The sequence below is a fragment of the Balaenoptera borealis genome (assembly GCF_965194805.1).
Source record: "Balaenoptera borealis genome assembly, chromosome: 19".
Classification (NCBI taxonomy): domain Eukaryota; kingdom Metazoa; phylum Chordata; class Mammalia; order Artiodactyla; family Balaenopteridae; genus Balaenoptera; species Balaenoptera borealis.
The window spans coordinates 20,552,886-20,575,376 of NC_138878.1; the positions used below are offsets into that span (position 1 = coordinate 20,552,886).

The 22,491-nt window shown below is 37.2% G+C and overlaps 1 long non-coding RNA gene across 1 annotated transcript in view; it reads left to right on the plus strand.

Moving 5' to 3' along the window:
• Positions 1-22,491, plus strand: part of LOC309617227 — a 241,096-nt gene that overhangs the window by 119,239 nt on the left and 99,366 nt on the right. The window lies entirely within an intron of this gene.

The following is a 22,491-nucleotide window of genomic DNA, read 5'->3' on the forward strand; positions in this document are numbered from 1 at the left end:
GGGAGGTAAAAGAATAGACAATATTGAAGGAGGACTGACATTACTTGACTTCAAGATTTACTGTAAAGTTACAGTAATCAAGACACTGTGGAATTGGCAAAAGAATACACACATATATAGATCAATGGAACAGAATAGAGAGCCCATAAATAGAGACCATGAATATAGTCATCTGATCTTTGACAAAGAATCAAAGGCAATACAACGAAGAAGATGGACTTTTCAACAAATGGTACTGGAACACATGCAAAAAAATGAATCTAGACACAGACTTTAAAATCTATATTTGTCATCTGGGCTGTCATAACTGAATTTCACAGACTGGGTGGCTGCTAGTCCAAGATCAAAGTGTTGGCAGATTTAAGTTCTCTGAAGGCCTCTCTCCTGGGCTTGCTGAGCACTACCTTCTTATTGTGTCTTCACATGGCCTTTTATCTGTTAGTGCACATCTTTTCTTATAAGGGTAGCATTTCTGTTGGATTAGGGCCCAATCCTTATGACTTCATTTAACCTTAATTATGTCCTTGAAGACCCTCTATCTAAATACAGCCACCTTGAGCGTTAGGGTTTCAACCTATAAATTTGGGAAAGACACAATTCCCTGCATAACACACCCTTTACAAAAATTAACTCAAAATGGATCATTGACCTAAATTTAATGCAAAACTATAAAACTTCTAGAAGATAACAGGAGAAAATTTAGATGACTTTGGGTATGAAAATGACTTTTTAGATATAACACCCAAGGTATGTTTATAAAAGGAATAACTGATAAGCTGGACTTCATTAAAATTAAAAAAAAAATCTGCTTTACAAAAACCATGTCAAGAGAAGAGAATGAGACAAGCCACAGACTTAGAAAAATACTTGCAAAAGATATATCTGATAAAGAACTGATATTCAAAATAAACAAACAAGTCTTAAAACTTAACAGTAAGAAAATTAGCAACAGTAAGAAAATGGGCAAAGGAACTGAAGAGACACCTTGCCAAAGAAGACATATATATAGTGAATAGCATATGAAAATATTCTCAATATTACATGTCATTAGAGAGTTTCAAATTAAAACACCAATTAGATGCCATTACACACCTATTAGAAAGGCTAAAAGTACAAAACACTGACAAGTACAAAATGCTGACAGGCTGTGGAGTAACAGGAACTCTCATTCATTGCTGGTGGGATTGCAAAATGGTACAGCCACTTTAGAAGATAGTTTGGTGACTTCCTACAAACCTAAACATACTCTTACAATATGATCCAGCAGTTGTCCTCCTTGGTATCTACTTACCAAAATGAGTTCAAAACTTATATCCACACAAAAATGTACACACAGATGTAGCAGCTTAATTCCTAATTGCCAAAACTGAGAAGTAATCAAGATGTCCTTCACTAAGTGAATGGACAAATAACTGTGTCACACCTAGATAGTGGAATATTACTCAGTGCTTATAGAAATGGGCTATCAAGACATGAAAAGACATCCAGGAATCTTAAATGCATATTACTAAGTGAATTATACCAATCTGAAAAGGTTACAGGTTGTATGATTCCAACTATAGTCTGGAAAAGGAAAACCTATGGAGACAGTAAAAAGATCAGTGGATGTCAGGGGTTGGGGGGAAGGAGTAATAAATAGGTGGAGCACTGAGGATTTGGGACAGTGAAACTATTCTGTATGATATTATAATGGCGGATGTATGTCATTATACATCTGTCAAAACCCACAGAATGTTCTACACCAAGAGTTATCCCTAATGCAAATTATGGACTTAGGGGGATCATCATGGGTCAGTGTAGGTTCATCAGTCACAGCAATACCATTCTGATGCCGGATGTTGATAGTGGGGGAAGTGACTATATGGAAACTCTCTGTACTTTCCACTCAATTTTGCTGTGAACCTACAATTGTTCTAAAAAATTGTTTATTTAAAAAAATAATAAAATGTCATAGAAACTGTCCCTTCTTTAGCAAACACTGAACACCTACTATATGCCAGACTCTGTAGTTACATGAGACTAGTAGACAAAGATGAATTAGACTATATCTTTATCCCCAAGGAATTCAAACTCTGTTAGGTTAAAAAAAAAAAAAAAAAGCCAACCAATGGTTACCACACCAAGTCAAAGTCCAGTACTGTATGTTCTTATAAGGTTCCTAGCAGTGACAGCAATCAGTGGCATCAATCAGTCTGCCAGGATAAGTGAAGATTATTTGTTAATCATTTTCACTCATCTACCACTTCTTAAGCATTTAAAATAAATCTTCAAAGTTAATAAATATCTGAAGGTCTTTCAGACAGAGAAAACAGTATGCTCTAAGAGTCAAGACTGAAAATAAGACAGTATATTTTAATAATTATTACTTCCATGGATATAATTTGGATGTACAAATACTACTGGTGAAGATGTTAATGATAATAATAATGCAATACATCAAGTGCTTTCTATGGGTCAAGCATCATAGTCCGTACTTAGTTTAATTCTCATACCATCCCTACAAAAATTATTATATCATTTTTATCAATAAGGAACTCAGGGCAGAGAGGTTACATGGCTTTCCCAAGCTCACGTAATTACTATGTAATGTAGCTGGAATTCAACCTCAGGTCCCTCTAAATTCTAAATCTGTGCCCTTATCATATACATTTGCTCCAGGGGAGACAACGTTCAGGGTGTCATGGGCTTAAATTTGTTTTGTGGAATTTGATTTTCTTTTTGTATCAATGCAAGAGTTTTCTATTGTCCTCTGCTGTTCTACTAAAGAATCAGACCAGGAACACCAGTTCTCAGTAAATAAACTCTCACTGAACAGGAGAAACAGTATCCTAAATGAAAAGTATTCATCAAAGATGTCTGAAATTGCTGAAAAATGAAGAGAAGTATCAGGAAATGGTTACCTGTGTTGCACAAACACAAAAATATACTTATGTTTAAATAAGTCGTGACTGGATGTTAATAAGTGGCTAAATGACAAGTTGTAAAAGTTATTATTGCATCTCACAATTCAATCCTTTGCAAATTTTTTTTTCCTTTTAAATTAAATGATATCTTTGGTGATAGTACAAGCAAATGGTGTGAATTCTTTGTCACAAAGCTGGTTGTGAAGAATTCATCCCTCTTCAGACAAGAAATGTGTTAAAAAGCACCTCTTCTGTTTCTTAAATAGAAGGAAAACAGACCAAACTCTTCAGGTTCAAACGAGAAGTACTAGTTGAACTTGTGAAGATAATTTTCTTGCAGTGACTGATTTAGTAGTGTCAAGGATAATACAGTTTTTATGGCCACAAGAAGACTGTAATCTAATTTTTCAGAAATCCCTATGTCATTGGTACTGCTACCACTTTTAATCTTAGCGTTTTCATTTAAATTAGCTTAAAAAAATTCAATGCGCTGTTTTACTGACACGACAGCTCAACACTCAGATTGGTCTTCTGCACTAAATTTTCTGGTGCCAACGTTATGTTTTAAATCATGTTATCATTACTTTCAAAAGTCAACTAAGGAGTTATTTTTGCAGACTATTATAGGCTAGAATTGCTGGGTACAATTTCTTCCACACAGTAAGAACTATTCCTTTTAACAATGGACATTGTAAACTTAATTAGAATGGTATGGCTGGTTCCATGATGAATTCAGCAAAGGATAGTTTTCAAGTATCTAGATCCTTGAAAAAGAAGACATAACTTTTTTTTTTTTTTCTCTCTTGTATACGCCACATGGTCAACTAGACTCCAAATTATGAACTGATTTCTCCAAAGCCGGCAACTGCTTAGTCTCTTTAATTTTGAGGTCTGAAATAGTTTTAAAACAATGGAAATAAGAAGTGTGCCGGCTGGTTCCATAATGATAGCTTTAGGAGTGTGGTCTAGGTAACAAGTCATGTACCCTCCCCCGCCCTCTTCAAAGCTATGGTTAGCTTTTGTAAACATTTCAACTGGCAGGAGAACAAATTCATGGACATCAACCTTTGTCATTCTTGATTCTACTTCACCTACTTTTCAGGCCAGACCACAGTGGCAAAAGTTTAGAAAAGGAGAAAAGGAAGTCAGGTGCTATATTCTGAAAATTCTACTGAATTTTAGCTACCTGTCTTTTCCCAGAGGGCTCTCTCGTGTTGTTCATCCTCCTGTCCTTGACTGTTCAGGTACTGTGCTCCATACCAGGAAACAGTTCTTGGAATCAGACTGTGAACACCTGCTTCTAAGTTTCTGTGAAATAATCCCTGGAAAACCTTGTGACCAGCATGCTTCCTGCACAATTAAAGGAAAATGAAGGGCTATCAGTCATGGTTCTCCACCCCGACGTCATATTTGCCATCATATACAGATGTACACAGGTGGTGAAACAGCCAAAAGAGCATGAAATCTCCAACACTGGTAAAACCACCACCTGATGAATGAGTTCAGTTATCTGTAGAAAATGCCTTAAAAAGACACACTGATCTGGCAGGAGCAGCAAGAGAGTAACTCTCAACTCCAGCCTAATTGATTTTATTCACATCTCAATTAGCAACGTGACAAGAGAAGAGGGATGATCAGTGCAGAAAACAGAGAAATATGGGCTTAATATTTTTAGAATTGGGAGTATTGTTCCTCTTCCAGGTAGGAGGAGGCCTGACTAGAGTACTTTCTTATCTCTATGAAAATGGAGGTATGAGTTCACAAGCCTTTCATAGTTGAAGAAAAGTCAACTAACAGCCCTTACCTTGCTTGAGTGTAAGTGTGTGGCTCACACAGTATTATGTCATGTACTACTTTTTGTCCATCTGCACAGATGCAATTTTGCAATTATTTGTGTACTTTTTAAGGGACATTTATCTCTTCCACTACTCAGGAAGACAAGAACCAAGTACGATATCTATCTTTGCTAAAATTGTATGCCAAGTACATAGGTCAGTGCCTTGAATGAATGAATAAGTATATTAATTAATACACCTATTATTTGGAAAAATTACCATAATCAGAGAATTTACTGACCCAAATGCTTGCATTTAGGGCTCTTTGGCAGTTATAATTCTCCCTTTTAGTTAATACAATGAAATATTTTTATCTGTCAGCGCTGTTGGTGCTTAGTTAAGGAGAAACATTCCCCCTGAGTCTGATTATATTTAAGTGCACTGCTAAGACGGGGTTTTGCCAACTTCAGAATGAGAAAATGACATTAGACTTACGATGACTTCACCAATATCCCTACCTGGGGTCCTGCCTTAGTGGCCAACCTGTTCCAGATGGTTTTTATGTTGTCCCTTCCTTTCAAGGCAACATCATGAACAGCATCAGAGTGACAGTTAATACTATTCAAATCATATGCAGACATCTATAAATATCTCCCTTGGATATTCCATGGTGAATGTAAAATTAAATATTCAATTATTTCAATACTTTCTTCTTTAAGTGAATCAATACAGAATTCTATCCAGTTTCCTTATGTCTCCAAAAAGAAGAAATACTTCCCCTACATTTAAAGTATATACTTTAGAAGATACGTGTCTATGTGTATATTAAGTGCTTGCTAGTGAAATAAAGATATTGCAAAGCATAATGTAAAATGTCTCAAGGAACACCCATGAGAAAAATGTATTTAGATTTAGTTAGATATAAACGCCACAGACTAAAGGATCTGAATATCTCTTTTTCTTTCTTGCCTAATTCAATTTCAGATTCAGATTAACATTTACTCGGTACCTGCTATGTACTTGACTCTAAATAATCAATTGTACATGTATTATTCGTTTAAAACCTAGACACTTTACAGAGGTGGAAATAGAGGCCAGAGAAATTGTTTGACTGGTGAAGGGTAGAAAATAGGTGGAAGAGACAGGACTTGAAACCAGGAACTTTTCCAACCAGGTTAGGCTACATAATCTCTTAGTTCCCTTATCTTTAGATGAGTTATATTAGTATCTATTCCATTGATACTGTTGAGAAATTTGAAGGATTAAGTGATAGTTAATAAAAGCACTTAGAATGGTCCCTGGCAGATAATCAATGCTAAATAAGAAGAAGCTGTTTATTTTTTTTAATTATTATTATAGTCTTGAGTCTATGAGTGCATTCACTTAACGTGCTAATCACTGATCTATATTTTATTTTTAAAAAATTTTAAATACGATTGAATGTTACTTGCTAGTAACCCACTCAATGTATTATTAATGGTTGATAAAAGTAAGAATGCCTCATAAAAGTTAGAATTTCCTGAGGACTATTCAGTAATTTTTGAAGAAGTTTGATTTACATGCAGTTCTTTGCAAGTTCAAAAGCTCCCATCGTGCACACAGAAATAGATTTTGGGAATTTCACAACCTGATCAAAAAAGCTTTATCACTGATGTAACATCAGTTTTGCCTTGAATCAGTGATGGTATATATGCAGTTTTTGCTTTTTACTGCAAATTACTATAAGTTTAATTTCCTCATTAGCAATTAAGTTTATTGTGTTCAATTGTCCTTAGAGGGAGTGTAATGCATATTTGTAAAACATTCTTATAACATTCTTTTAACTGGACTTTAAAATTTGTAAGAACTGCAGTTTAAATATATTATTATCTATACCCATTTCTAAAACAGATACATATAGTTACCCCAAATATTCTTATACATTGATTTTTGATTGCTAATGGACTACATCTGAACTTTTACTATTTAAATAATTTGTCATATGGTTGATAAAGCAAATTGGTTATTTTGAAGTTTGAATCACTTTAACTTATAGTTTAAAATCTTAATATAGACAACTATATATATATATCTTATGATAGAAATTATAAGCAATGTAGGGGTATTTCTCTCCAACTGTTTGTTGTAACCAAGATCTTTCAAATAGGGGTGAGTTGGGTAAGTAGGGTTAGGGTGTTTTTTGCCCTACTGCATGCACTGTGGTCAAAAAGTTTGCAGGCTGCTTCTCCACTCTTTGCTGAGTTCCTAGTGGTAAATGCTGCATGTGACTCTTCAGCATACATATCCTGAAAGTGCCTGGCCCATATTTCCTGCTTAGCACCGGACTTCCTTAATAGACCCTCTCAATTCATTATTTTCCATGTAGTGTTCCATTAGGAATTTACAAAATACAGAGGGAGTATGTGCATCAGGCTTATTGTAAGCCTATTCATCTTCCTTTAATTTTATGGAGTATTTCAATCTCTTTCCTGAACCCAAATCCTACTTGGACTAGGTTTGACATTATGTTTTCATTTGAGCTTTGGATTCTTAATCTTATTACTTCCTGTTTTCCTAAAACTGGAGTGAATAAGCTACTTACAAGAGCATAAGCTGAATCTGTTCAAAGCTGTTTAACTGTATTTACTCTGCTCTTTGGTTGATCCTGCTTCCCCAGTTCCTCGTCTTGTAAAAATTTCAGGTAAATTACAAAGCCCAAAAACACGGTCCTGAATGGGGCATGTCTTGCTGGGAGATCCCACTCAAAGCTACTCAACTTGATTTGTCTTTTCTGAATGTCAGAGTCAGACACACACATACACTCATAGGCAGTCATCAGTTTGGTGTTCCAGCTTGATGCTTTGTCATTATTTTTAGTTCACACTTGCAAGGATCCTGAGAGAAAGTGAGAAATTATTGCTCCCCATTTTATAGACAAAATGCCTTAGCTGCAAGAGTTAAGCCACTTGTCCAAAAGGATAGAGCTAATAAATGGAAGAGGCTGGATTCAAATCCAGGTCTAACTGAGTCCAAAGTTCTTCTTTTTTGGCCATTAGGCACACTGCCTCCTGCTTTAACAAGGACATATATGGCCTGAGTGTCCCAGTCATTCACAAAGTACAGGTGTGTTTTAGTGTTTTATGTGTTCCCAAAGAAATCCTTTGTCTTGGCACAGGAGGTATTACCATTGGCTGGGCCAGTAGTTCATTGGAAGTTCTGGTATTCAAGCAGTCCTGGAGGTGGTGCGTGAAGGAGGCCCAGGGAGTGCTGGAGTGTCCTGGACAGTTGTGCCAAAGGCATGAACATTCCCAGTGTGCTTGCTTTCTCAGCTGCCCAACCCACACCTACCAAAGTTCTTTATTGCAAAAGCATTAAAGCCAATAGATTGTTCTCTGTTTCTAAAGCAACCACACTAATGTAATCTCTTTGTTTTGCAATTGCTCATTCAGTAAGCCATTGTTCATTAGACTCCTGGGAGTTTGCAACCCTGGAACAATTGTTTCTCTGTTGATCAGGTCTCATTTGCCATTTTGCAGACAGGCAAGTTTATTTGCTTATAACACATCCAAAATGATTAGCTGTTTACCTGGCAGGTTGACCATGACTATCTACGACTAATAACCATAAATGAATAAATTCAGGGTTTGTTGAAAGAAAAGGACTGGACCATTAGGCATGACTTTAATCACTGATTTTCCCCTGAGACTGACAGTCTTAAACTAAGCGTATCTTTACATGATTATGGGGTGTTTGCTTGGTTTCCCCCATGCAGTGCCTTGGCAGAATCAGACAAACCAGCATTGGATTCCTCTGCCATTTATAACAGTGATTTGTGGCAAGTTTCTCAAACTCTGTGAAATTCAGTTTCCTAATGTGCAAAATAAACATGATGACAGTTAAGTCATGGGTTGTTTTGATGATCACATGAGACAATGCATATGAAATAACCAGCACTTATTAGTTTCTCAGTATAGATCAAGTAACCTCTATACCTTTCATGTTTAAATTGTAAGTACTTGAAGATGGGCACTCATTTCTGACACTCATCTTATTTATCTATAGCATGTGGATAATACTTACCTTAAATGGGTCCTATGAAGATTAAATAGAATGGTACGTTAGCAGTGTCTAACACACAGTAAGTACATGCTAATTGTTATTTGAGTAGTTTTATATATTTGGGGGAAAAATCAATAGATGGTTTATACTGATGTTGACAACAATGACAGCAGTGTTGATGATAAAATAGTCCCTGAAATTATCATTAACTTTTCCACAGTCTGTTTCAGGAAAGTTTATATAACTTCTCTTTCCTCTTTCCCATATTCAATTATCCTATTGAAGTAACCACAGAACAGTTTTCATATTCTTTCTCTCTTCTCCTCAAATGTATGAACTCTAATCCAAACTTTTCCCTCACTCTTCCTTTTAGGAGCTGGAGTTGTAATTCCTCATCTCTGACTGGTGATTACAGTCAATTCTTGATATCCTTAATTGCCTTGTTTTCTGCTCTACTGCAAATGCAGAAACATTTTCCATTCATTTCCTAAACAGAGTTTTTTTTTTTAATTAAATATAGTGTTCAGCAGCACAGTCTATTTAATTTCTCTTCTCCAATAAAGCCTATAATAATCATTATCCTGCTTTAACAGATAAAAAGGAGAGAATATTTACAAAACTCCTACTATGTGCCAGGCACTCTACCAAGGTCTTTGAGAACATGATTGCATTGTTCCTCCAACTGCCCTGGGATGTAACTATCATCCCTTTTATTTATTATATTTCTCTGTCAAGTCCTCCGACTGGAAGTTTACTATAGTGATGACCATGCACCGCTACCTCCCTGAAGATGATTTGACAGACAAGACAGTTTAATCACACTTAAGACGTTCTGACAATAAGAGAATAGCACTTTGCATGCCAGGACACTGACAAATGTCTGTCCAACAGTGACAGAAGAAAAATTCTATCCAAACCGAATTGAAAGTTACCTCCTCCTTTCCCCTCTTTTCCATTACGTGTGAGGAAGACAAACTAGAACCTGCAACTCCAGCAAAGACTAAATAGAACCAAGGTTTACCTCATAGGAGGAGCCTGTGGATCTTCACACTTTCCATACTGGGATTTCCAAGTAGGTTCTTATCAGCCCTGAAGCCTGATACATTGCAGGAGAATCTGAGTCAGTTGGGAACACCATAATGATTTAAAATGTGACTTGCAGAATCCAGGGACTTGAATTTGATTTATGGCTTTGCCTCTTACTCTCTATGTGATCTTGGGCAAGTTACTTCCCACATATGAGCTCTAGCTTTCACATCTGAAAAATAGGGAAAATTATACCTATCTCACCCAGGGTAAGAAGTTAATGAAAAAACAAAACAAAGCAAAACACATAGGGCACTCAGCATAGTGCTGATATGTTGCAAAATTCCCACACTTGGTATTTCTAATCAATAGTAGTTGAGTAGGCTTATTTTATTTTTCAAGAGTAAACTTTTTGTCTTCTCTTCTCCTTGTAACTGAAGACGACTTATCACTCCCTTCCCTACCTCCTCTGTCTCTCTCTCTCTTGTTAAAATGGAGGCAATGCAAAGGATGGTTTATAACTGGAAACTGCATTATTTTGAAATGTCAGTCAGTGATATTTTCTCAGGAGAAATGATTCATACAAATACTCCCCAAAGAACATTATTTGGGAGGAAAAACAACTGAAGGATGAATTCAGAGTTCTGAGTTGATATTTCTGATGATTAGACTTGTCTTCCCTCTGTTAATATAATGTTGGGTGAGATTTTCAGACAGGCTAGGCATTCCTGGACTTTTGAGTAGGAGATAGCTCTCTGTGATTATCTATAGTGCACTAACTTTCACACACATTAAAATTTTTTTCTTCAGAAAGTGGTTTTCTGAACTTTTATGAAAACACTACAGATTTATTTAATATATTTTTACACTTTCACTGGAGACAATTTTGGACACAGACTGTATATTCATTTGATTCCACAAAGAGTGACTGGGGGTCATTGATTGAGCTGTGTTGGAAGTTATGCCTCTCTTGAAGGTCGCATGTATCCCTGATCACTGGGAGAGGAGTCCAGCTAATCTGCATGCCTGCTACTTGAGGAGTCACTTCGATCCGGAGCTTCCCCTTCCTGGGGCAATTGATTATCACTTTCTTTGTGCATGGGCTGACCCTTGTTAATTCCTACATTGTGAAACTGAAATGAACCATTTGTTTGTTTCCTACCCTCCCACTGCAGGGCTGTTTCTTATCATTTATTAGTAATAGCAAACACATTCTGAGCACTTACTATATGGCAGAACTTGCTAAATGTTTTTCATTCTGTATCTCATGCTCTCACATCTCATAAAAACTCTGTTCCTACTTTAGAGATGAGAAAACAGAGGCACAGAGAGGTTAAGTACTTGCTCAGGGTCACATGACTAGGATGTGAACTCAGGTAAGGTGTTTTATTCCCAACCCATCTTTGAGTTGCCTTTATGTCACATGACTCCTGGCTGTATGGGAGGTCTTCAGTAAATAGGTGTACCATTAATGCGTAAATCTGAACTTCTCTGAATCTTTATGGTCTCATTTATAAAATGGAGATAATTATATCCCAACTACTCTGGTCATTTTGAGCATTAAATGAGTTCATGTACCTGAAGTGGGTTAATGGAGGGCCAGGCATATGATGAGTTAAATTTTATCAGCAAGACACTTTTTTTTAAAGCAAGATACTGGTGTGCTGTGTAACCCTGAGTCTGTCTTTTTAGGCTATGATCACTGGACCCCACCAAAGGATGGTGTAAAAGGGGATTTACCATTGTAGAAGGCATGCGACAGAGAACTTCACCCTGGGGAAATGGGGGGTGGGTCCCAGGGGCTGTTATATAGAGGAACAGTTCCAATCTTGGTGCACTCATTTGGTTGAGGATTGGCCCAGCTTGAACCTCTTTGTGCGGTTAGAGATAAAGTGGTAGAGAAGGCATCATTAAGGGAATAGATATTCATGGAGTGCCTGCCGTGGGCTGGAATCTCTCATATGCTCATAACAAATCTGGAATGGGGATTAATGGTCCATTTTACAGATGAGGAAACTGTGGTTTCCAAGACCACACAGGCTGTGAGAGGCAAAGGCAGAGTTCTAATGCAGCTGTGTGTTGGGCATCTCTGTTCTTCCCTTTGGAAGGGGGCACGTCACAGGAAGCTAAAGCAAAGGTCAGCACATTTAATTCTTGCTTAATTTTTGTTCCATTTGTTTCCCAATTTCTCACTGGAAAATAGCATTCCTGCAAGTGAAGTCTCAGGAAAGAGTCTGGGGGAATGGTCCTGAGGATAGAAAGTGCCACAGTGCTTTGTGAGGAAGGGTGAGAAGGGGAGGAGTTTGTCAACTGACTGACTTATGAATGAATATTCAGGGTTGTTCTCTTGTAACAGGCATTGTGGGAGGCCCAGCAGATGAAGGTGATTTGGGGATCCCTGCCCTTCACACACTCAAGATTTTGCTACAGAAACAGACAGATGGATAACTTCTGAGCCATATAAAGGAGCTGGAAGAGAGATATGCATAAATAAAACTAACCCAGCTTTGGATTCAGAAACACCTGGGTTTTAATCATGACTTGTGAATTTTACTAACAATGTGGACTTTGGCAAAATTCTTAACTTCTCTGAGCCTCATTTTCTTCATCTGTAGAACCGAGAATAATAAACTTACCTCATTGCAGTATAATGAGGCTTCAATAAATCTGAAAGTAGCTGACAAAATAAATGCTGGGTGTTTTGTTTTTTTTTTCTATCTTTTTTGTAACCAACATATAGAAAGATAAAAAAAAAAAATAACTGAGCATTGTCCATAAATGAACATAGTTTCATTTTCAAATAAGTATTCTGAATTCGGCATTATCACTCTATTTGACATATATGGAAACTGAGGGACAGAGAAGTTAAATTACAGCTAAAAGTGGCCAAGTTGGGGTTTGAATTCAGGTTGTCTCACTCTGCAGTCCCTGCATATAATCACACAGTCAGACTCCTGCTCTTGGGTTGAGCAAGGAGTTTGGGACCAACACGGAAAGTGAGCAGGGGCAGGGAAGGGTACTTCAGGCACTAGTGCTTGCATTGCTAGCATGTATCTGAGAAATGGTAGCATGTTCAAGGCCTTTGGCATAAGGCAAAGGCATCGCTTGCTGAGCTATGTTATATGGACGTTGTTGCAAGCAAGAGAAGGAGGAGATATGTTTAGGCTGGACCTTTGGGCACATAATTAAAAAGATTGGAGCCAGTGTAGACCTCTGCTGTCTCAAACAGCTGATGTCAGAAAATCATGCCAGAGGGTCCTCTGTGGGGTCCTATAGCTGTATCACCCTAGTCCTCATGGCCTCTCACTTGCTTTCACCGCCAGCAAATTTTTGAAGAAACAGAGACTCTGTTTCGTTCTTCTTGAAAGTACTAATATACAGTGACTATCACAAAACCTACGTCCTCACTGAGAAGAAAGTATTTCTTAGTATACTGAAAGTGAATCTTCCCGATTTGCCATCTGTTTGGAAAACAACAACCAAAGAAAGGACACTTTGGGTTTTTATCTCTTTCCTCAATACATTCATCCTCCAAGTATCCAAGTCCAAATAGTTCAATGTTGAAGACTCAAGAAAATAGTAAGGCAAGACAGTAAAAGTTATGCTATTGGGGATGTGATGGTTGTACTTGGAAATAGTCTAGGAATTGTTAAGGGGGATACCTGCAGTTTACATCTGGGAAAACACTGTAAGGATAGGAAAGAAAATACAACTGAATTCAGTTTGCATTTGCTGGGTGGCTTCTCTGTGCTAGATGCTACAATAGGCTCCGGGGGCACAGGGAGAATTTAGGTAAGTTCTGGACTCCTAAGGTACTCTTTGATTCATACGAAGTTGTATTTACACATAATAATTTAATAATTTATTTATTAATTCAATAATTATTGTCATAGACAGGTGTCAAGGTGTTCTGAGAACACAGACTGGGTCCCTAAATCAAACTAGAGGCTCTGGATGGCTTCCTGATATTAACTGAGATCCAGTTTGAAAGACTACAAAGTACAAAGTTAGGACAGGTATTACAGGAAGAAGGAACAGAATAAATAAGAACCTTATACAATGAAATAGTCTTTTGTATTTAGAGACCCATAGGTGGTTCAGTGTGACTGGGGTGAATTGCACAAGGTCTAAAATTTCTACTCCCTAAATAAACGAAGGACATTTTCCCAACTTCATCAGTGTGTGAAAGAAGAGATAGCGTGAGAAGAGGAAATTTTACAAGATGAATTTAGGAAAGTATATACTAGATGAATTAGACTAGCGGGTTTTAATTTTAGTATATTTATTAAATGTATATTAAAACAATATAAAGCAGCACAAAACCTGAAATTTTATAAAAATTATTGTTTAGAACAATAAAGCCATTAAAGTAAGAATAAGAGTTGATTGAGATAAAATTATTGAAACTATCGGGTGGGTAATCCAAATTGTGTTGGCCTAAAGTGTAATCTATCGTGTTTAAGGAGGCAAAGAAATCAATGTTGGTTAGATATAAAAGAGTTAAGTTATTAAGTTTAGAGTTCAGAGAGAGCTTTGGAGTAATAACAAAATAATAAGAATAATTTAGAGGGGGAGGAAGAGGAGGAGGAACAGGGAAGGGGAGGAGGAGAGGAGAAGAAGAAAAAGCAAAGAGAACTTACTAGTACTTGCATTCTTGCCATCATGAGTAAGAGCTGAGATAAAAACATAGTTGGAGTCTATTCATGTGGCACTGAATTCTCAGCAAAAACCAAGCGGAGCTGCACCCCTCCTGGTTTCCCAGACAACAGCCACCCTCCTCTATTATGCTAATGATATAATGATAAAAAACACCATGTGTCTGTGATGGAAACTATAACAGAATGGAAGCCATTCTTGGTCTGGCTTGCTCCATGTGAAGAGGGTGTTGAAGGAGGGGTTTTGGAGGTAATTGGGCAGCAATGTACAATGTGTGCAGTCTTGAGAGGAAAAGTCCACGTTGTGCATCAATGAGTAAATGGGGACTGCATGCTTGGGAATTTGGGGTACTGTCTGTGGAGAAGATTCATTTACTATTTGTTGTCATTGCAAGTGATATTAATGAACAAGAGCATATATTTACCCTTAAGCAAGGAGCTGCCATCAAGACCTGTCAATGGGAAATAGGCTCTGGAAATAAAAGGTGTCTGCCGGCCCTGATTCTGGCTTCATCACTTCTAGGCAGACAGCCCCCTCCTCCTCTCTGACTCCAGAATAAGTTCTACCCGGTGGGACCCTAGGCAGGGAAAATGAGGGTCTGGGTATTCCAGCTACTTTACTCTCCCCACCCACCTCCAGAAGCAATTAGCCAAATGAAACCAAATTACTATAGGGAAAGAACAATGATTTTCTTAACTTGTTCCTGGATGTATATAGTATTGAAGTGGGTGAGTTTCCAATGCTTTTTATAATCTATTCTCAACATTGTATTTTAGTCTCATCTCTATTTCCCTATACAACCTATGCTTTAAAGCCGTGCTAGCTATTCCAATTTTGTGTTGAATCCCCTCACCCCTCTTCAGAAGGTGAACTCTTTGGGGCAAAGATTCGTTCTTCATCTATCTAGAGCACAATTCTGACATTATGCACATTTCAGTAAATGAGCATTTAGTAAACTCATTTCTTACAAAACATTTAGAATCTTCTATGTGTCAGGCCAATTGATAAGCAATTGGATGACTCAATAAATGCTTGACATAAGTTTATGAACTATAAAGATTCATTAAACATAAAATAAAAGGATTTTAGTGTCATTAGCATATATGTGCTAAGTCAGAAGAATGAATACAATTATCTAGGGAGAGAAAATTAAGGAAGGGATAAGGAAAGAAAGTGAAACAAAAAAAAGAAAATAGGGCCCTGGGGGATACCATCTTAAGGGGGTAGTATCTTGCTTGGAAAAATACAAAAAGGTGGCCAGAGAATTAAAAGAAGAAAAAGAAAGATAGGAGAAGAGATGGAAGGGATCCGGGATGGTTAATGTCATCCAACGCTGTATTGCACCTTTTTCATAAGAATGTGAACTCCTTGAAGGTGTAAAAACTCCAGAAGGTCAGGACCAACCCATGCATTGTTCACTTATCAATGTTTTTCTAGAACCTAGCACAATTTCTTACATGTGACAAGCCCTCAATAAATGTTTATTTTTATTTGATACCGAGCACCAAGCACAGTGCGTGGCATGTCATAGATGCTTTTTTGTTGTTTAAGTGAAGAAGTAGTCAATTATTTTAGGAGTTGGAAATTGTCTCCTGCCAATTCTGCATTCATCATCTCCTTGAGAAATCTCAATTTCTAATACTAGTGTAGTTTCTCTTCTTTCTGTTTATTTGCATCTTTGAGGAGCTGCACGTCTCCATCAAATGAAAGGACCTTGGGAAATATAAAGGGTGGCAACCCTCGAAATAATTCCCTTTACAGCAGCATTTTCTGAACATGTGGAATAAGAGTCATGTGAGATATTTTTAAAAAAAAAAAGAAAAGCCACGGTCCATTCCATTTGGGAAACTGTAGCTACTAGGGTGTGATGTAGAATAAAATCAGACGGGACCCTCCCTCGTATGGTGCTTAGAATCTTGTAGGGAAGACAAAATTAGTCTACCGTTCTTGCACAAAAAAATATTAAATTGCAATAAATTAATATTAAATATTAAATTGTAACTGTGAGGCTATGAAAAGATACAAGCAGATGTGGTCTAGTAATTCTGTTATCTCTCTTTGGCTTTTAAAATGTAATCTAGCCCACTAAAGGCGCTGAGAATCCCTGGGACGCAAGTATTCCTTACACGTCTCCACCAGCACAGCGTATCCACCTGCAATGTGGAACTCAGTTCTGACTTGATTTCTGAACACCTGGAAAGCCCGAGGAACATAGCTGTGCCTGGGCCCCTCTCAGAACAAATAAACTAGAATCTCTGAGAGAGGAACCCAGGTGACTCATGTGTGCAGCTAGGGTGAAAAACCTCTTCTCAACCTTAATGGAGTTTGGCACAGGGATTGCCCCCATTAAATTCACCCAGAAGTAATAGCCTGGACAGCTCTGCTCTCACTGCTGGGCCTTAATATGTCCCTCGTCCCTGTGTTGTTTTCAGTGCCCATCAGCATGTTTTGCCTGCTGTGTCTCCATGGTGGGGACACCGTGAATATTTGCTAAGTAAAAAAGTAGCATTTCTGTCATTCTTAATAAGAAAAACAATGTATTAATTAACACACTTTTTGAAATTTTGGTCAGTATCACAAATACGACGCATAAATATAGTAAAAAGAAGGAAAATGTCATGCGTTACAGATGTCATGTCTTACAGATTATTTGCACACAGTCCAAATAATTAAATAGAACCTACTGAATGACATTAATATTCGGTCTCAATTTTTAAAAACTCTGAAATTGAAATGAGTCTTACTATCATGTGTCTATTTAATGTGGTTATACTTTAAGTTGTTATTAAATCAGTGGTGTATTTTACAATGTAAGCTATCTTAGGTTTTAGTAAAATGTCGCTCAAGTCAGTAAATGCTTATTATATTGGCTGACTGCAATATAAATAAAATCAATTGCTTTTCTGTAAAGAGCAGTAATCTGTTAGATGATAAAAACAAAAAGTTAAATCCCATTTTCAATACTGAAAACAAAATACTTTATATTTACTTTACAGTAAATATAACACAAAATATTTGTGATCTATTTGGAATATAATATATAAAAGGAGCCTCGTATAAAAGAGAAAAACTCTATATTTCTGCATGAGAAAATGGAACAATATAAAAATTGCTTTTCCAGGTTAATTTGAGATGTAGTGGTGGCTGACTAAAATGTAGTGATTCATTTATCCGTTCAAAAAATATTTTTGAGCCCTTAATAGATGTCGTATTCTATGCTGAGTGCTGAGGATTCAGTGGGAGAAATCCAGGTGGGTCCCCACAGAGTTTAAAATCTGGAATCTTTAATATAAAAATTATGAAATAGATGAATACATATAATTTTCAAATACTTATACATTTAACTAAATAATAACAAAAAATACAAGAGGCTTATTCTCCTGGAAGAGTCAATAAGTATGTCTATCAAGTATTATTTTGATAAAGAATTCTCCAGCAGAAAGTCTTTGCTTATAGCAATAAAAAGTAAGGGTATGCTTCCCCTTTCAACAAACATGAGAATCTAGACCAAAGTTACAGAATAGAAGTCCAAGGAAAACATCTGGTAACATATATGGAATTTCATAGTACTAGGGTAGAGAATAACCATTTAACAAATGATGCAGGGAAAACTGGTTAGCTATTGAAAAATAAAAATTTATACCCACATTTTATAGCATATGCCAAAATGAACAATAAATGGATTTGTAAATATATGTATGTATACACACATGCTCATATATATGTAATAAAATAAAACAGAACTAGTCAGATCTTATGAAGCATAACAACATCCTAAGCTTTAAATCAATAGGGAAAATCAGAAAGGAAGAGATGAATTCAGTATGCATCAAATTTTAAATTTTACAAATTTTAAATATTCTTATATTGGAAAATAATATGATAGAAAATTTAAAAATACAAAGCAATAAAAAAACACTGACACCAAATATAACTGACATAGTATGACCTTTCTATCTGATGAAGAACTAGCTCACACAATTTGATGATGAAAAATATCATATCCCCAACAGAAATAGAAAGAAAAGGTAAAATTCAGGTGAGAGGAAATACATTTAGGTTTAACAGACGCATTCTGTTCAGATCATCATAGAAATGTATAATAAAGCCTTTAAATGCATAATCTATATATATTAATAGAAACCAGGGCAACATTACTGTGAAATATCTATACTTAAAATGTGGTGGTTTCAGTGTAATTGAAAAGCCATTTGACAAGACCCATTAACCATTTCCCTCTTTCACCTGACCTATGGCTTACATTCTTAAGGCACTGCTAATTCTGCTTCCAAAATATATCTTGGATCTGGCCAGTTCTCTCCATTTCTCCTTCCATCGCCTTAGCTTTAAGCCACATCAACTCTTGTTTGGAAGACTGTGTAAGCATCCTCTCTGACCACCCTATTTTGACTCCTCCTTATTCTGCACCCTGAAGACAGCAGGATCATTATAAAACACAAACTACACTAAGTTATTCTTCTGGGCTCCATTGGCTTCTTATTGTATCTAGAATCAATTTCATACTCTTAATTGAGACCCACGAGCTGCAGCATAATCTGGCTCTCCTTGGTCTTCAGCCTCATTTCCTGCTGCTCTTCTTCCCTCACATTGCCTTGCCATTCTGTCCTCTTTCTATTTTCTTTCCAGCTGCAAGATCTCCTTTGAACATGCTGTTCCCTCTACCATGGATGCTGTTCTCTCTTTTCCTGGCCAGGCTGCCTTCTCCTCATCCTTGAGATCTTGCATGCCTGTCCTTCCTTCAGCAGAGACTCTAACTCCATGTCTCCATCAAACCACCTACTCCCCACTCCTACCCCACTCCCATCCTTCACCATCCTCTGCTTTGCAGTGCACGCAAATAGTGATTATTCATTTGCTCTCTGTTCTTGTCAATCTCTTCACTAAATTCCAAGTTTCATGAGTGCAGAGTCTATTTCGTTCTCTATCCTTAGAACCATGCACAGAGCCATGTACATAGTTCATCAGTACATGATAACTATTTGGAGACTGGATGAATGAATGAATATATAAATGAACAAATGAATGAAATCTCTCTGCCCTCAGTACTCTCATCTTTCCACTTCCACACTGGCTTTCCACCCAGAGTTATCTTCACAATATGACTATGTTCTGTTTTATTTTAAGCATGTCAATGATTGCTTGTTGCAACTCAAGAGAAAGTGCAAATCCTTTAACAGGTATAGTAGTTTCTTAGGACTGTTGTGACAAACTATGTGGCAAGGCTGAAAATATTTATAATGTATTTTGGGCATAAAAAACAAAATTATACCCACATTATGAATTCAACTATGCAAAATGTGCATGGATATAGTGAAGGGCTCAAATGAAATATGGAAAGATAGAAACTTCACATGCCAAAGTGGGGGAATTAGGTGGGTAATACTGTGGATTTTTTCTCCTATTTCTTTTAGTGTTGTCCTAATGTTATTTGTATAATTGAACCATTTGGAGGCATAACCCTCATGAGATGAGGAATTCACCAATTTGAATTTCACCAAAATACAAACTTAGATCTGTTTCCTGGCTATTAGAAGTGGAAATGCCTGTCTTAGGCTTTGCCTTGAGATGATGATGATGATGATGATGATAATGATTTTCAAGAGAAAAGAGTACAAATAAAGTAATACAGGTGATCCTAATTTTGGAGGACCTTAGCCAAATTCATTTACTCTACCATGTCCTTATTTTCATCTTCTATGAAATACAGAAAGTTGGACTAAAAATTGTTTTTTTTTTCTCCTCACAGAATCCCATCAACATATCTATTACTCCATACATAACTCTTTACTCACTGATTTGTTTACTGTCTTAAGTCCACTGGCTGGTGGACCGCTGCAGAAGTGCTTCTCAACCTTGCTTGCATATTAGCTTTGTCTGGAGAGCTTTGAAAAATACTGATGCCCAGTCCCTCCCCAACCCTACGTTTTGTGATATAATTGACTAGGGAGTAGAAGCAGCTGCCAATCTTTTAAAGCTCCCTGGCAGTCAGAGTTGAGATCCACTCTCCTGCAGGGAAGGATTTGATTCTGAGCCACCACTATCTGTGCACACTTCTCAAGGGGAAATGGAGGGATGTGCAGGTCTGCATTTGCTTAGCTTAACCACGCAAGTGTTAAAAAGGCATGTTCTTGGCATGGTCGTTAAGAGTACGTTTCAGGAGCTATGTCATCTTTCAGGTCTCAATTAATATTTGCTATCTGTAAGGTAAACTTCTCCAACCACCTCATCTAAAGTCCATCCTCATTTCTCTCTGTCACAGAATCCTCTTTGTCACAGGCCCGACACCATTCTGTAACGAGGACCAACCACAGCAATAGAGTCAACGGGGAGAAGAAACACCAGAACTCTTCCTTCCTGAGAGTGGAAATAAGTCAGGCCAACCGCTTATACTGCCTAAGAGACCTTTAGGTAACCCAGGAAGGATGACATTAATGTGACACCTTTTAGGTATCTAAGAGAAACGTGTCAGAGACATGAGTGTTGCTTCTAATCAAACAGGGATTCTTTGTTTCCTTCTTCATAGATTTTAGGTGTTTTCTCTACTGAGTACATGTTACTTTAATAAACAGCAAAATAACATTAGTAATAATAATATGTTTTCCTTCAGAAAAAAATGCTGATGCTAGTCACAAGTGGGTTTGGCTTAAAAACAACTGTGAAGATGGCTTTGGGGGGAGAGCAGAGTAGCTACACTCACCCATCCCCCAAGTTCCTCTGAAAATCTAACATCAATAGTCTAACACTCCTAAATATTTGCATTTGCAATTTTATTGCTTTCACCCAATAAACTCAGTTTCTATAATTTCTCGGTTCCGCAGAATTTAAAATGTGTTTCTCTCTTTTAGCCAAAATCAGGTCAATTTTATTGGCTCTTAAAAATAGGTAGTTAGTTGGCTAGCAAGAGTATGAAAAGGTATCAAATGACTCCAGGTTTATGGAAATAGCTTTAAATAGATTCCAAGTTTATGGAAAGATTGAACCTCAACCATGCTGACTGCAGCAGAAAGTGGAAATTAAGTCTTCCCTGAGGATGGTTGACTGTTTAATATAATTTTTAATGATGAAACATCTTTAAATTAGGAGGAGTGCAGCTATTTTGACCACAGAGGGAAATATATAATGTAAACCCCTGCAAGTATGAAGAGTGAAAGTGAATTGAATAAGGAAAGATGAGAAGCAAAATAGCATCTCAAATCCTAAGATGATAAAAGTCTGGCCTCCGGGGATCCGTTTTCAAAAGTGTCCTCTACAATAACACCCATCCCTGAACAGCAGCAGTGTTTGCAAATAGGTCCCAACTACATGACTTGATTACAGATTCGCCCTAGTGTGGTATGCAGCAACTAAACTTGACGCCCTTTCTCCTACATCCCTGTCCTTGCAGCATTGGATAAAGGGCAGCTCCACAGAATTGCAAATACTTTTCTCTTGGGCAGGAAAATAGGAGCAACACATCTGCAAAGTGATGAATGTTACAGGAAGTGCCCAAGGGAGAGAGGTTTACTGCTTCCTCATCTCACTTGGATGACACAGCTGCTGACAACTACCAGTGTGTGTGTTTGGTTTCATTTTTGCAGTTTCATCTAAATGCGTATACATCCAAAAAGCATTATATACACATTATTTGTAATACATTTTTAAGGCAAGGGTTTGCTTTTGTTCTTCCAGATCACAGCTGACCTTTCCAGCAGCAGCACATGAAAACACACCCCCTTTAAAGGAGAGGAAACAAAACCACAGAATTTAGAGTCCTTACTTGTTTGTAAGAAAAGTAAACTAAAAGGCCAATCTCCCGACTCCTAAATTTGTGCTCTTTCCATTAAACAGCGCTTCTTAAACACTAATATGCATAGGAATCACATGGGGGTCTTGCTTAAATGCTGATTCTGGTTAAGCAGGTCTAGAGTGAAGCCTGAGATTCTGTATATCTAAGAAGCTCTGATGCTGCTGGACCATGCACCACACTTTGAGAAGCTAAGTATTAAATCACAGTAGCCAGCCAGAGCACATTACTTAATCATACTTTGGCCTGAACATGCTGAAGTGCGCTAGTTTTTTTCCAGGATAATTTT